Source organism: Artemia franciscana, chromosome 14, assembly GCF_032884065.1.
Source record: "Artemia franciscana chromosome 14, ASM3288406v1, whole genome shotgun sequence".
Lineage (NCBI taxonomy): Eukaryota > Metazoa > Arthropoda > Branchiopoda > Anostraca > Artemiidae > Artemia > Artemia franciscana.
Window position 1 is genome coordinate 21,889,260 of NC_088876.1, and position 14,443 is coordinate 21,903,702.

General features: G+C 34.8%; 1 long non-coding RNA gene across 3 annotated transcripts in view; it reads right to left on the reverse strand.

The window, feature by feature from the left end:
• LOC136035454 (uncharacterized) overlaps positions 1–14,443 on the reverse strand; it is a 136,007-nt gene that overhangs the window by 3,192 nt on the left and 118,372 nt on the right. For all 3 annotated transcript variants that reach the window (XR_010619428.1, XR_010619426.1, XR_010619427.1), the window contains one exon: positions 9,217–9,372. This is a non-coding gene — a long non-coding RNA (uncharacterized LOC136035454). The remainder of the gene's footprint in view (positions 1–9,216; positions 9,373–14,443) is intronic.

Consider the following 14,443-nt stretch of genomic DNA (forward strand, 5'->3'; position numbering starts at 1 on the left):
TTTATATGGATCATTTTGATGGACTTCGTCTTAAGGGGCACAGGAAGGGCAATGCAAGAAGACGGAATCAAATGGGGATGAAAAACTTTCCTGGACTTAGATTTTGCTGATGGTTTGAGCATCCTAGATGAAAGTGTGAGCAAAATGAATGGACTTATAGAGCTTTAGCGAGTTTAGGGTGCTAGAATAGGTTTGAAAATTAATTTCAGGAAGACTATGTCGGCAAAGCTAGGAATAAGCGAAGATGAAATGGTGACGTTGGGTAACGAAAAGATTGATCAGGTGGACCGCTTCATTTAGCTTGGTAGCATGATTAGTAAAGACGGTAGGAGCAGTGAAGATGTTAAAAGTAGAATAGCCAAGGCTCAGGGTGTTTTTTGAAAAAAGCTTGGAAGGATAGGAAGATAAACCTGCAAACCAAGATTAGAATATTGGAATCTACAATGGCCAAATATGGCTCTAAACATGGGCGCTCCGAAAAGCGGATGAGGATTTGCTAGATGTTTTCCAGAGAAATTGCCTACGGATTGTTCTGGGTGACCGATACCCGACTTTGTTCTGTGTACCCGGCTGACTGACCTGTATTTCAAATAGTTTGCTGTATGAAAAGTGGAGTTCAATTCCGTCTTCTAGGGCTATAATGAGAGAAAGGTTGAGATGGCTAGGGCACAATCTAAAGATGAAAGATCGAAGATTGTCCTTTTCGGCCTATCGTCTAGGGCTAAACGGAAAGCAGGTTGTCCGCGGTTGGGGTGGGAGGATTTCATAATGAAAGAAAGGGAAATGAAAATTTCCTGGAAGGGTGCAAATAGGGAGGCTTTGGAATTTGGGATGGCGAAAGAGCGTGGGTAGCTGTGTTGGCCTCAGAAGGCTCGTTGCTACAGTGAGTTGTTAGTTGTAGTAGTAGTAACCCGAGAAACAACAAAAACGAGATTATAGATATCTTACTTAGCAAAATGAGTCTCCGTTGACCGATTTTTGCGCTTTCAATCTGATTTCGCGGTTTCAGTGGATTCAACATGTCGTTTTCTTTTCCTGATTCAGTTTTGGTAACTAAGAGAAAACTTTCATAGTTTTCTGATACTACGACGATTTCAATATTTCAATTAAGTTCAATCCTTATCGGCCAAAGAGTATAGGTAGCTTATAAGAGTGAAAACTGGCGCTAGTGTCGAAGAAAGATAATCGACGCCATCTGCGTTTGGCATCTTTCAAACTTCACGATTGTTTTTCTTTCACGATTGTTTCACACTTATTACTACACTAATTTTGTCTCATCTTTACATTAAAAGTCTCGACCGCATGATGGTGTTTGTAGTTTTTTCCTTCGCAACGGTTCCAGTTTCCATTCTTTACTTTACCTATTCCCTTTGTTGTAGAACTTAAATTTTATTTTTTGTATCTAATTTATGTTCTGAAATTATACAAGTAATGAACAAAGGTAATAATCTTATATTTTTATTATGTATACGAGGGGGTTTGTACCCTCGTTACTAACTCACTCTTTACACTAAATCGTAAGTTTTGTCCCAATTCTTTAAGAATGACCCCTGAATCAGAAAGGCCGTAGAATAAATAGTTGAAATTACTAAAAATACTTTAGCATAAAGAGCGAGGTATTTATCTCCTCCTAAATACCTCGCTCTTTATGCTAAAGTATTTTTAGAACCCCTCATATGCGTAATAATCTCTGTTCGTTTTAAGTTTCAATGCTACTCCTTCCTTTCATTTGAAAAAACGTTTTCATGTTTATTTTTCATTGTTTTCTTATAGTAATGCTAGAAAATCCTGCGCCCTTTTCATTGAATTTTTCTTCCCCATGACAGATTCCTCCAAGGAAAGATCCTCCAACATAGCCCCCTCCCCTCAGCCCCACCCCCAAACAAAATAAAATCCCCCTGAAAACGTCTGTACACTTCCCAATAACCATTACTATATGCAAACACTGGTCAAAGTTTGTAACTTGCAGCTCCTCCCCCAGGGATTGTGGGGGAGTAAGTCATCCCCAAAGACATAGTTATTATAGTTTTCGACTATGCTGAACAAAATGGCTATCTCAAAATTTTGATCCGTTGACTTTGGGAAAAAATGAGCGTGGGAGGAGGCCTAGATGCCCTCCAATTTTTTTTGTCACTTAAAAAGGGCACTAGAACTTTTCATTTCCGTTAGAATGAGCCCTCTTGCGACATTCTAGGACCACTTGGTCGATACGATGACCCCTGGAAAAAAAAACAAACAAACAAATAAACACGCACCCATGATTTGTCTTCTGGCAAAAAATACAAAATTCCACATTTTTGTAGATAGAAGCTTGAAACTTCTACAGTAGGGTTCTCTGATACGCTGAATCTGATGGTGTCATTTTCGTTAAGATTCTACGACTTTTAGGGGGTGTTTCCCCCTATTTTCTTAAATAATGCAAATTTTCTCAGGCTCGTAACTTTTGATGGGTAAGACTAAACTTGATGAAACTTATATATTTAAAATCAACATTAAAATGCGATTCTTTTGATGTAGCTATTGATATCAAAAGTTCATTTTTTAGAGTTTTGGTTACTATTGAGCCGGGTCACTCCTTACTACAGTTCGTTACCACGAACTGTTTGAAAGAGAACACTGGAAAGACAAAGAGTTTTAAGTTTAAACTTTGAAAGAATGCCGAGGGGGATGTTGAAGTAAATCAAATGCACTTAAAGTTTCGGAAAACTGTCTTCAAAAGATATTTTGTCTTAAAAGACAAAAGTTCAAACTTATAGCAACGTCTTTATGTATGTTTTAGAGAGACTATATGAACTCAAGCTTTCAGTAAATGCCTTACTACAATCTTTCAGGGAGGCAATTGAAGTTGAAAAATACATGCATAAAGACCTCGCTTTAAATAGAGATTAAATTAAAAATATAGAATTTTCTCACTGAAAATGAGGAGCAATTGAAACTTAAAACGAAATAAAATTATTCCGTATACGAGGGGGGGCTGCCCCTTACTCAACCCTTGTTCTTTACTCTAAAATGTTAAAGTTCTTTAAAACTAATTCACATTCAAATTCAACGGCCCTTGTTCTGAGCAGTCTTTCTTAAAGGACTGTGGAAAAATGTCAAATTTTAGTATACAGAGCGAGGGTTGAGGAGGGGGTAGCCCCCCTCATATATAGAATATTTTATTTAGATTTAAATTTAATGTTGCTCCTTACTCTTAGTTGAAAAAAACTTGTTTTTAATTTAATTTCTGACCAATTTTCAAATCATGCCGAGAAACCCCCTTCCCCCATGTAAAATCACTTCTGGGAAATTCCCCATGAAAAATTTCTTCCCCACAGAAAATTTTCATCCTTGGACCCCGCCCCCCGAAAAAGACAAACAAATTCCGTATAGTTTCTATTAACAAATACTACATGTCAACAATAGTCAAATCCCATAACTTACAGCGCTTTCCCTGGGACTCTAGGTGGCCATGTTATCCCCAAAGACATGGTAACTGGGTTTTTCAACTATGCTAAATCAAATGGCTACCTCAAAGTATTGATTGGATCTCCTTGGGGGGAAAAGGGGTGTGGAAGGGGAACTAGATGCCCTCCAATCCTTTTGGTCCCCTAAAAAGGGCACTAGGACTTTTGATTTCCGTTCGAATGGACCCATCCCAATCTTCTTGGACCATTGATTCGATACAATTACCCCTGGAAACAAAAAAAATATGCATCAGTGGTCATTCTTTAGGCAGAAAAATGTCCACATTTTTGTAGATAGGAGCTTGAAACCTATGTGGAAGGAGCTTGCAACCTCTGTCTCTTTCCCTTCGAAAAGCTATCATTTTTGTTATATTATTATATCAAGATATAATTTGAGGCACTGGTCCCTTAAATCCCTGATTGATTGCTTTTAAAATGTGTAAATTAGTAATTGTACGCTGATTAGATCCGTCCTACGTCTAAATTTGCAATATCAATTTTGGATAAAATTTGAATTCTATTAAAAAAATCTATAGTGAATAGTAATTTTGGTAAAAATTCCTTGTTAATATTACTACTGATGAAAAGGAGGATTATTGTTAGTATGGATAGAAATTATGTGAGACTTTTGATCTTCTACATAACTGAAGCCATCACATCCTCTACAATAGGATTTTCTTATCGATAAATACACTACATACATGTCTTTAAACACATTAAAGTACTTCATACAAATAGAAAAAGAAAACAACAGCATTTAAAATTACTGAAAACTAAGTTACCAGCAGTATTTGCCATCCTAAAGAAGTTTCCTGGCGGGGCTGATAATGACTTGCCCTGCCTTTTTCACCTCTGTGCTGGTAGATATGGGAGTGTAAAATTTTAGCCTCCTCCTACCCTACCTCTATCAACATTTATCTGAAGCCTCATGAAGAGTAAGCAGTTTGTCCATTAAAATGTTCTTTTTAGGACTTTATCCTGCCCCCACCTAAGCAATGCTTCACCCCCTCCCCTCATTATAGCTGATACGCAATTACAGATCACCAAAAGTAGCCTTATTTCATTACAAACAAAGCGAATCAACTTGGGTTAATCCTGTGCTGCCACCATTAGCTTCTCCGAATCTTAAATTGATTGCGAATTCGTTGTCTTTGGGATAAAGTTCTAGTTTGGTGTCAGTTGTAGTCAAAGTTGTAGTCTGCCTAAAATGGCAGAAAACAAGACTTTCCCCTGACCCAATCTGTGTAGTCACTTAAAAAAGAGCTTTAAATTTACGCTTGAATAAACTCCTTTTTAATTATCTTGGACCTTTGGTTTGATAGAATGACCCTAAAAAAACCTAAAAAAAACAAAACAAACAAATAAACATGCATCGACGATGTTTCTTCTGAAAAAAGTGAAATTCCACATTTTAAAGATTGTAGCTCGAAACCTCTATGGTAGAGTTCTCTGATATGACGTATTTAATAAAAGGATTTGCTTGCTTTTTTTGGGTGTTTCCCCTTTTTTGAAAATTTGGCAAATTTTCTCAGATTTTTGGTTTTGGGTGGGTAACAATAAACTGAAAGAATTTTATATATTTAGAATCAGAATAAAGAACCAATACTGTTGGTGTAGCAATTGTCATGAGCATTCCATTTTTAGTTTTGGTGAATATTGGTCTAACCACTTTTTACTTCCAGTTTTTTTTTTATCAAAAACTATTTGATAAATTCTCTTATGAAGATTTTTTTTTAACCTGTTCATTTTATTTAGTTGAATAGGATAATAAAAATAAAGAGGGTTAATTTGTCAGCTGGGTAGTAAGTTGAAATTTTGTTTTTCTTTCGCTATTCTTTTTTTTAATGTCTGAATATATAAGGGATCTAAGTTCGAGGGGTGAACATTCCTGTTTTGAAAGAGTAAGTTGAAATTTTGTTTTTCTTTCGCTATTCTTTTTTTTAATGTCTGAATATATAAGGTATCTAAGTTCGAGGAGGGAATATTCCTTTTTTGAAAGAGATATATTTTATATGGCCGTTACAAAACCAAAACGTGGTACATATGCAGGCAGAATGGATCTTGAGTATCTCTACTCCTTCTGTAAACTATTCTGAGGCGTAGAAAATTGCATAGAGACAAGTCTACATCTGTTATAATCTATGGAAGGAATAAATCTTTCTGTAATTTTAGTTTGAGTTTGATTTTATTTTAAGACTAAATGCACAATAATTAAATATATTATTGATGAAATAAATTGATCCCTTTGCCAGGAATCCTTGTCGTTTAAAACTCACTGTGTTTTGTTTCATTTTGCACGCAATTTAATTGCTCTTTTTATTTGAGTTTTTCCTAAAGTATTTAAAGATAAACTTATTCCTACGAAAAATTTCCTGAAATTTATTCCGTGTCACCCAATCACCACCGATGTTTTGGCCCCCTGGAAAATTTTCTGCCGGCACCCTTGAGCTTCCGTGTCGCTAGTTGCAGCTGAAGATCCAAACGCACTTGTTGAGAGTAAAAAAAAAACAACAACTAATGACAGTTTTGCTCGAAAAGGTTAGAGCATCGGTTAGACAAGAGCATCTTGCCCTGCTACTGCACAGGGGCGGATCCAGGATTTTTTTTTAGCAGGGGGTGCAATATATTTTACTCTGATAAACTTGTGAACAAAGAAATACCAGCAATTGAAAGGGAACCTCAACGATTATACGCTGTAGGTAGGCTGTGGAAATAGTCGCAAATTTAATCAAAAATCTGCCGAGGGTTAAAGCTCTAATAAATCTGTTAAAATTAAATGATGTAAAAGTATTGATACAAAAAATAGTAAGTTATAGAAACATCCCCGCCATAAAAAAATGATAAGATGTTCACCCTCTACGAAAAATATGATATTTAATGTGGCAATATGATATTATCCCCAAATCTACAACTATGTTAGAGGGGGGGAGGGCGCGCCCCCGCGCCCCTCACCTGAATCCGGTGCTGCTACTGCAGTTGTCAGGCCTGTTTGAAGTTGAGACTGTTGATTTCAAATCTGTGGTGATTTAAATTCAAGCGACGCTGAAGAGGGTTGGTACATGACCAGTTAAAATTATTGCTTGATAAGACAATATTACCTGATATATTCCCAGCCTAAAGTAAGGTTAAACACAGGGCCGTACCTAGGATTTTTTAGGGGGAGGGTGTTTACCAAAGAATTTTTTTCGGAGGAAGGGGGGTTTACAAAAACAAATTTTAAAAAACGCATCAAAAATTTGTTTACATTCAGTTTTGTTACGTTTTAACGAGGTGGACAGACATTTCCGGGGGGAGGGTTCAAACTCCCTACCGCCCCCCATGGATACGGCCTTCGCTAAAAACTAGTGTTATCGATCGGATTTTTTTCCACAAAGGTAAAATTTCAATGGAAGTTTGTAGCTTCAAGAAGGTCCTCAGTCTTAACCCCCACTGTAAACCTTTTTGGGACGGAATTTACTAATACTACTACTACTAACAACTTGCTACAACACAAGACTACCTAAGGCAAACACAGCTACGCATGCTCCTCAATACTAATCTGTTTGAAGTCTCATTCTTTACACCCTATTAAAAAATTACGATATAAGTCCTTCCTTGTGACCTCCTCTCACCCAAATCAGAGACGTGGATTTTCTTTTGGCTCTAAATGGTTGGCCAAAAAGGCGATCTTTAGCAATTTGTCATCCTTCATCCGCAAAATTGGTCCAGACCATCTCGATATTTCTCTCATCATAGCCCTAGAAGGTTGAATAGAACCATAAGTCCTTCACCTTCATGTGTTCCCAGTCAAAGCAACTTAGTTTTCTTAGCATTAATTTTCAAGCCTATTCTAGCACCTTGAGCCCGTAGACTTTCAACGAATCACTCATTTTGCTAAAATTTTCATCTAGGACACCCAAATCATGAGTATACTTTAAGTCTAGTAGAGTTTCACTTTCATATTTGATCCCATGCTCTTCCATAACTTTTGCCACGTTCCTTAGGACAAATTCCATTAAAATGATCTATATAGTCAGGGATAAGCCGCAACCCTGCTTAATTTTTGTTCAATACAAAACCAGCTACTAACTGTCTTTCCTACCTTAACCGCAGCAATTTTATTCTCGGATGTAGCACACTAGTCACTTTAATTTATTTATCTGGTAGACTATACAAGAATAGGACCTTCACTAAAACTCTTCTTTCGACAGAACCAAAAGCATGCTGATAAACATCAAAACTAAAGACTAAAGGGGTCTCGGGATTCGGGCACTTCTTAATTATTAGCCTAAAAGTGAAAATTTTGTTAAAAAATCCTCTCTTCTTCCTAAAACCACAATGTTGGTCTCTTGAAACTTTGTCTATACCATCTCTAAGTCTAGAAAATATCATTGGCATCATAATGCAGGACTCAAAGCCTAATTTGCTTCCTACAGAAACCAAGCTAACATCTCTGTAATTGCAAAACTCACTCTTATTACATTTCCTATAGAGGGGTTTAATTCAAGTTTTCCTAAAATTGCTACGTACTTCCTCTTGTTCAAAAACCATATTCATAACCTTCCTTTATCTATCTTTATCATCATATTCACCATTTATGATAAACTCATGTGTAGCACCATCAGCATGTTGAGCCTTATTGTTTACTCGATCCTTTAAGTACTGTTATTAATTTTTCCTCGCAAAATAAATCTTCCTTCACTTCCAAAATGAATTCCTTCACTTCATTTTTTCCATATGATTTCCTGTAACTTTATCCGGTTTTGCACATTCTCAAAATGTTCTGCTTATCTCTCTTCAATTCTTTCCTTATCACTAATTGAGCTCCCATCATATCTTTACGTTTCACTGCAGCCGAACCCTCGTGTAACTGAACCCCAAGCAACTGCAACCCTGTAGCTGAACCCTCGTGCAACTGAACCCCCGTGGAGCTGAACACCCGTTTAAATTAACCCCGTACTGCTTAACCCTTGCCACTGAACCCCCGTGCCACTGAACCCCCGTGCAACAGAAAAAACTTAAACTTAAACCGTCTTAAACTTAAAACCACTAAAGAATACATAAATAAACAATGGATTTATATCAAACAAACATGATGCTGTAAACAAGCTATCGGGTGGGTGGTGGCAGGTTTAGCAAGCTCGGCTTTTTTGCCAGCTTTACCGTTAATATTGAAGTGCATATTCCCCCTCCCACTTCCTTCAAAGCCCGCGCCCATCATAGGAAACTAAATCTCACAGTTAAACTACACACTATTCCAACAGATCCGTGCATCGCGTCATTCAGCTGCGTGTGCTTTGAAAATGATGTATTAGCAAATCAAGAAGTACACCCTTTAGATTGCCTTTGCTGAAACCGTACAAAAGAAAATTACAACCCCCTCATTGAACAACAAGAAAAAATTACTGTTTTTTACGTTGGCAACAGTGATATGTCCTCTTATTTTTTTCGTTGCTGTTCAGACACTGGGACATAATAGACAGTTGTTAAAGGACTCCTAAACGCTTAATTATTGCATCTTATGGGTTTTTAATATATTAGACTCGATAAGGCCATCATAAAGTAACACATGATACAGTAAAAACACAATTTGGGTTGTTTTCTTTTTTAAAATAAAAAAATAAAAAAAGGGTGCTATTCAACGAAAAAACCCACCGGAAAAATTTTCCTCCACCCCTGCGGAAATTCTCCTCCATGGACAATCCCCCCCCCCAAATTTCATTATATTTGAAATAACGATATTATTTTTAATTTAAAGTAGTCGAAAAACATGTTTAAATTATTAACTTACTCGCTGAGCATTGCTTGATTAAAATATCCAGAAAATATGATCAAATACTTGGCAGTATTGCGGTAGAAACCTTACATTAATTAAAACTTGCCAGGGATGCCAATTGGATGGGAAAAATTTACACTTAGAGAGGAAAAATCACCTTCCCCTTTGTATCTGTAAAAAAAAAGAAATCTAGAAAATTTTGCACAACAGTATTTTTTTGTGTAAATCAGGGTATGGGGGTATACATTTCCGGAAGGGTAGGGGACGAATATTTTCTTATGTCTAAAATTCCCTTCACCAAGCGAATGGTCGCCTAGTGCTGGAAGTTAAAACTGATAACAACAGATGGAGAGTATGGGTTGGTACCGCTTATATGTGAGCATAAAATTTATAAATTGTGAGAAAATATACATTTATTGTCCGGATTCACTTTATCGTACTTGCTGCAGACATTTCGTACATCATGCTGATGCAGAGATAAACATCAGACAAGTAGCACCGACGTTACGTGACATGCGACTAATAACAGCAATAATCCTCAGTACATTTATGTCAATTTTATTCTTGGAGCTGGTTCAAAGAGACATTTAAAAAGCGGAAATAACAAGAAGTCATCATGGTATTGTATATCGGGGAGTTCTACCTTTATGGGTTAGTATGCGAATCCAAAACGCATTGAATAGGACGCTATCAAAGAGGACATATCTGTCCTATTTGCAGATGGAGAGGGTATATTCATATCAGTTTCTGAAAGTATTAAAACAGGAAAATCTCAACTGGAACTGATAGATTTTCGAAAGTTAAAGACCCTTATCGGTTAAAAAAAATTGATCTGAGAAAACTTGGCGAAACAGGAAACATAGAACATTTTCGTGATTTTACCATTAACTAGATGTGTATATTTACTTGATGATAAGGTTTCGATGGAGGCATATTTGTATAAATATTAATCTGGAAAAAATAGGAATCGTAAAGGACCCTTTTTTTGCTTTTTTATACATTAAAAACGGGGATGGATTAAAAAAAAAATGCTCAAAGTGAAGAACGAAGATGAAACTTAAAACGAGCATTAAATTGCCTGATAACTTTTTCTCCGAATTACTGGGAGAGGGGCAACTGCCCTTTTCTCCCCCTAAACTACGCCACTGTTACTAGCCGACGTGGGAATACATGAATCCAAGTGTATTTTCAGTCTTCATATATTCGTCCCACGAATTTGAAAAACAATTCTAAACATTTAATTTTTATCAGTTATAGGTATTCGCACTAACACTTTAAAAACTCAATTAAAATGGGACAGAAACTTTCCGTCAACATTAGTACCATTGAGAGGATTCCTTACATTTCCATATTTCATTTCCTTTCAGAAATTTTTTTTTCTTCAATGGAAAATTGACTTTTTCGAAGGAAGGTAACTTAAAAGCTATTCAAGAAAAATATTCATTGTTTAAGGTTTGAGCTAACAAGCTAAAGTGTGTGAAAAACAGCTAATCTTCATGAATTGTTTCGTTAAATGGAACTATGTAATGTAATGTTGTTTACGCCGAAAATGGAAGGTAAAATCTGTAACTTTTGTATTTTTTATCTATTAATTAAGGAACTTTTTCTAAAAAAAGAAATAAAAAAAACGATAGAGCTGAATAGAAGCAAAGACAGGCATAAATAAGTCAAATAACTCAACCTAAGTAAATTTAATAATTTAACTTAATAAATTTAATAATAATTTAATTTAAATTTAATAAATTTAAAAATAAAGACGAACATAAAAATACTATTTGCGCTTTAGTGTAAAGATTTTTCCATTTTGAGTAGGGGATCTTTATTTGTCATATCATAATACCTCGACAACAAAATAGTGTCAAGGTTTACAAATAGGGGGGATGCTACCAGTTCCCTTGCCTCCCTCTCAAAACCTCTATTAATTAAGGAACTTTTTCTAAAAAAAGAAATAAAAAAAAACGATAGAGCTGAATAGAAGCAAAGACAGGCATAAATAAGTCAAATAACTCAACCTAAGTAAATTTAATAATTTAACTTAATAAATTTAATAATAATTTAATTTAAATTTAATAAATTTAAAAATAAAGACGAACATAAAAACACTATTTGCGCTTTAGTGTAAAGATTTTTCTATTTCGAGTAGGGGATCTTTATTTGTCATATCATAATACCTCGACAACAAAATAGTGTCAAGGTTTACAAATAGGGGGGATGCTACCAGTTCCCTTGCCTCCCTCTCAAAACCTCTCAAAATAGTGTCTCAACAGGGTAGTCAAGGCTTACAAATGAGGGGGATGCTAACAGTTCCCTTGTCTCCCTTTCAAAATAGTGTCACAACAGGGTAGTCAATGTTTACAAATAAGGAGGATGCTACCAGTTCCCGTGTCTCCCTCTCAAAACCTCTCAAAATAGTGTCTCAACAGGGCAGTCAAGGTTTACAAATAAGGGGGATGCTAACAGTTCCTTTGTCTCCCTCTCAAAACCTCTAGATAGCTAATGCTATTTGCATTTCAATGACGACTATGTATATTTTGAACAGAATGGTTTTATTTATCAAATCATCAACAACAACAACATAAAAAAAAATGAAGAATCACCATAATAGACAAAGTTAATTGAAAAGAACTAATTATTCTACTGTATTTGGCTGAAAGCGTAGATGACCCAAAGATTGGCGGTGAACTAAATGACAAAGTAGCATACGCAGATGATATTATGAAAACTAATAGCGTAGAACACCACCTTCAAGCGGACACTGATGAACTCGTGTCAGGAATTGAAGCCTTTGGGATGATCCTTAATACAGCCAAAACCAAGGTCATATTGGTATCTAGCAACCCTGCGACACTAACTGTGCGGATAACAATTAAAGGAGAGCCAGTTAGAAAATTCGATTTCTTTGTCTACCTAAGCAGCCTAACTACTCCGTACAATGATCACTCAAAATCTCAATTTCTCAAATTTATTTAACATTTTTGGCACTAGGGGCCCTTGTTCTGCTAGAATCTACTCTTGATGAAAAGGCGATTTAAATCAAAAGAAATGATTTGTACCCAGGTTATCCAATTAGCACACCTGCATTGTTTCAGGAACCAATATTAGGAACAGAAGATTCCCTGTCGATGTTGGGAGTATATTAAAACCTCGAATTTTTACTTGGTGGGAGGAGAGGGAAAAAAAAAAAACATATGCTCAGGTAATGAAAATCGAATATGTGCAATATCTTGGGAGTGTATTTTTGGGATTTAGTTAAACATTTTGGAACCTTTGGGATGAGAATGATGGGGAACGTTAAATTTTGTGCTTAAAGGGAAAGGATGTGGATCAACAAGTGTTTGTCTCTAATCCACCTACAAGTTTTGGCAGTATTATCTCTAGTGATGTAATGCTAGAGATATTGAATTCACGGTAATGTAATGCAATTAAGTAAATCAAAATACTACTGCTTAGCATAATCATCTACTGCGGGGATAGAGTTGAAACTTTTGGGACGGTTTGGGGAGTGCAAGTGGACTTCAAATTTTGTTTCTTTAAAAAAGACTGACTTTTTTCGATCAGCTAGGACTTCTAGTACTTTTTTGATTACAATTACTAATTTGGAACATTTTTAATCATCCCAGATTGAACAGCTAAAAGGTTTGGAAAATACAAAAACAGGGCCTTAAATTTCACTCCTTTAATCAGATTCAGAAGATTTTTCGCTATGTGGATATCTAAGCAAAAATAAATTTGAGACTAATTTTGGCTGTATTGGTCTATTTCCAAAATGTGCAACAAATTTTCTCTTCTCTGATAGCCTCGTAATTTACGAAGCATGTAGACTGGGCCAGCTAAACCTCAATAAAAACAAAACACTTTGAAGACTGGTTGTATCGATGTGTGGCACCCGAAACTGGGTTAGCAAATTTGTTTTGTAGTTTCAATTAGTTTTACACGGTATGTAGACAGAGAGAATAGGACACTAATGAAGACCAAATCTATGGAATAAAATTGTTATGCTGATTGGTGACTCCAAATTTGTCTTATTTCTGAATAAACAGCAACTTACTAGGTTTTTATTTTGCACAAAACAAACCTAAGAGGTTTTTTTTCTTAACAAAAGTAAAGAGCAAAAATGTGTTTTCAGCAGAAAAAAGATATGTGATATCATAATGAATTATCAACAGAAAGTTAAAAGAAACAACTTAATAGAAATGAAACCTATAATGAACTTAATCTTCACAGAAAATGAAATTAATATTCGACTCAAACTCAAAAGGAACAGAAATTACTAGATAAATTAACAAGGAAGTCGTCTTGTTCTTACCCAATTATAACTCTAAAAGAACAGATATTATAAGACAGATAGTAAAGTTAAAAGAAATAGTAATTAGACTTAATAAAAAATAAAACCAATAATGAACTTAGAATGTACCAAATACAAAATGAACATATGAAATGGAAATTTTTTCCCTTTACACTCCAATTAAAGGGTGATAATCATTTTCGCTTTTCTGAAAGTGATATATATATATATATATATATATATATATATATATATATATATATATATATATATATATATATATATATATATATATATATATATATATATATATATATATATATATATATAGGAATTTCTATTTTATCATTATAACATTGAAAAATAAATAAAGTAGCAAAAGCTCTCAAAGTTAATGCTATTACGGTTTCCAATATTAATCCAGTTCCATCAGGATGATAGGCACTAAAGTTCCGTTAATATTTCTTCATTCCGAACATATCTCTTTAAAATGCATAAAAGAGCTGAATAGATTCGTTAATATAAAACTTTATATTAAAGAATAAAACCAATTTCTACAAAAAAATATAACTATTCATTTTCTATAAGTAATCGAGGCACCATTGGTCTTTACGTTTAAATGAAATAAAACTAAAAGAAGAATTCAGACATAAAACTTTTTTTAACTTGATTTTTTTTGGTGTGGTCTGGATTGGTATTTGAATTGTAGTTTTAACTGTCATATTTTTAATTGAAAAGTAAATCACAGATAATTTTAGTTTTAATTTGTTCTAACATTAAAGTAAAATGACGTCCCGGGAATAATATTCTTTTTTTTTTTTTATAAAAAATGGTATTTCCTTTTGCTTTTCTTTCCTTTTCACAACAAAGAAAAATAACATTCCGGGATTAATCAATTAAAATAAAAAAAAAAAAATATAATAATGGTGCTTTCTTTCACTGTTCTTTCGTTTGAAA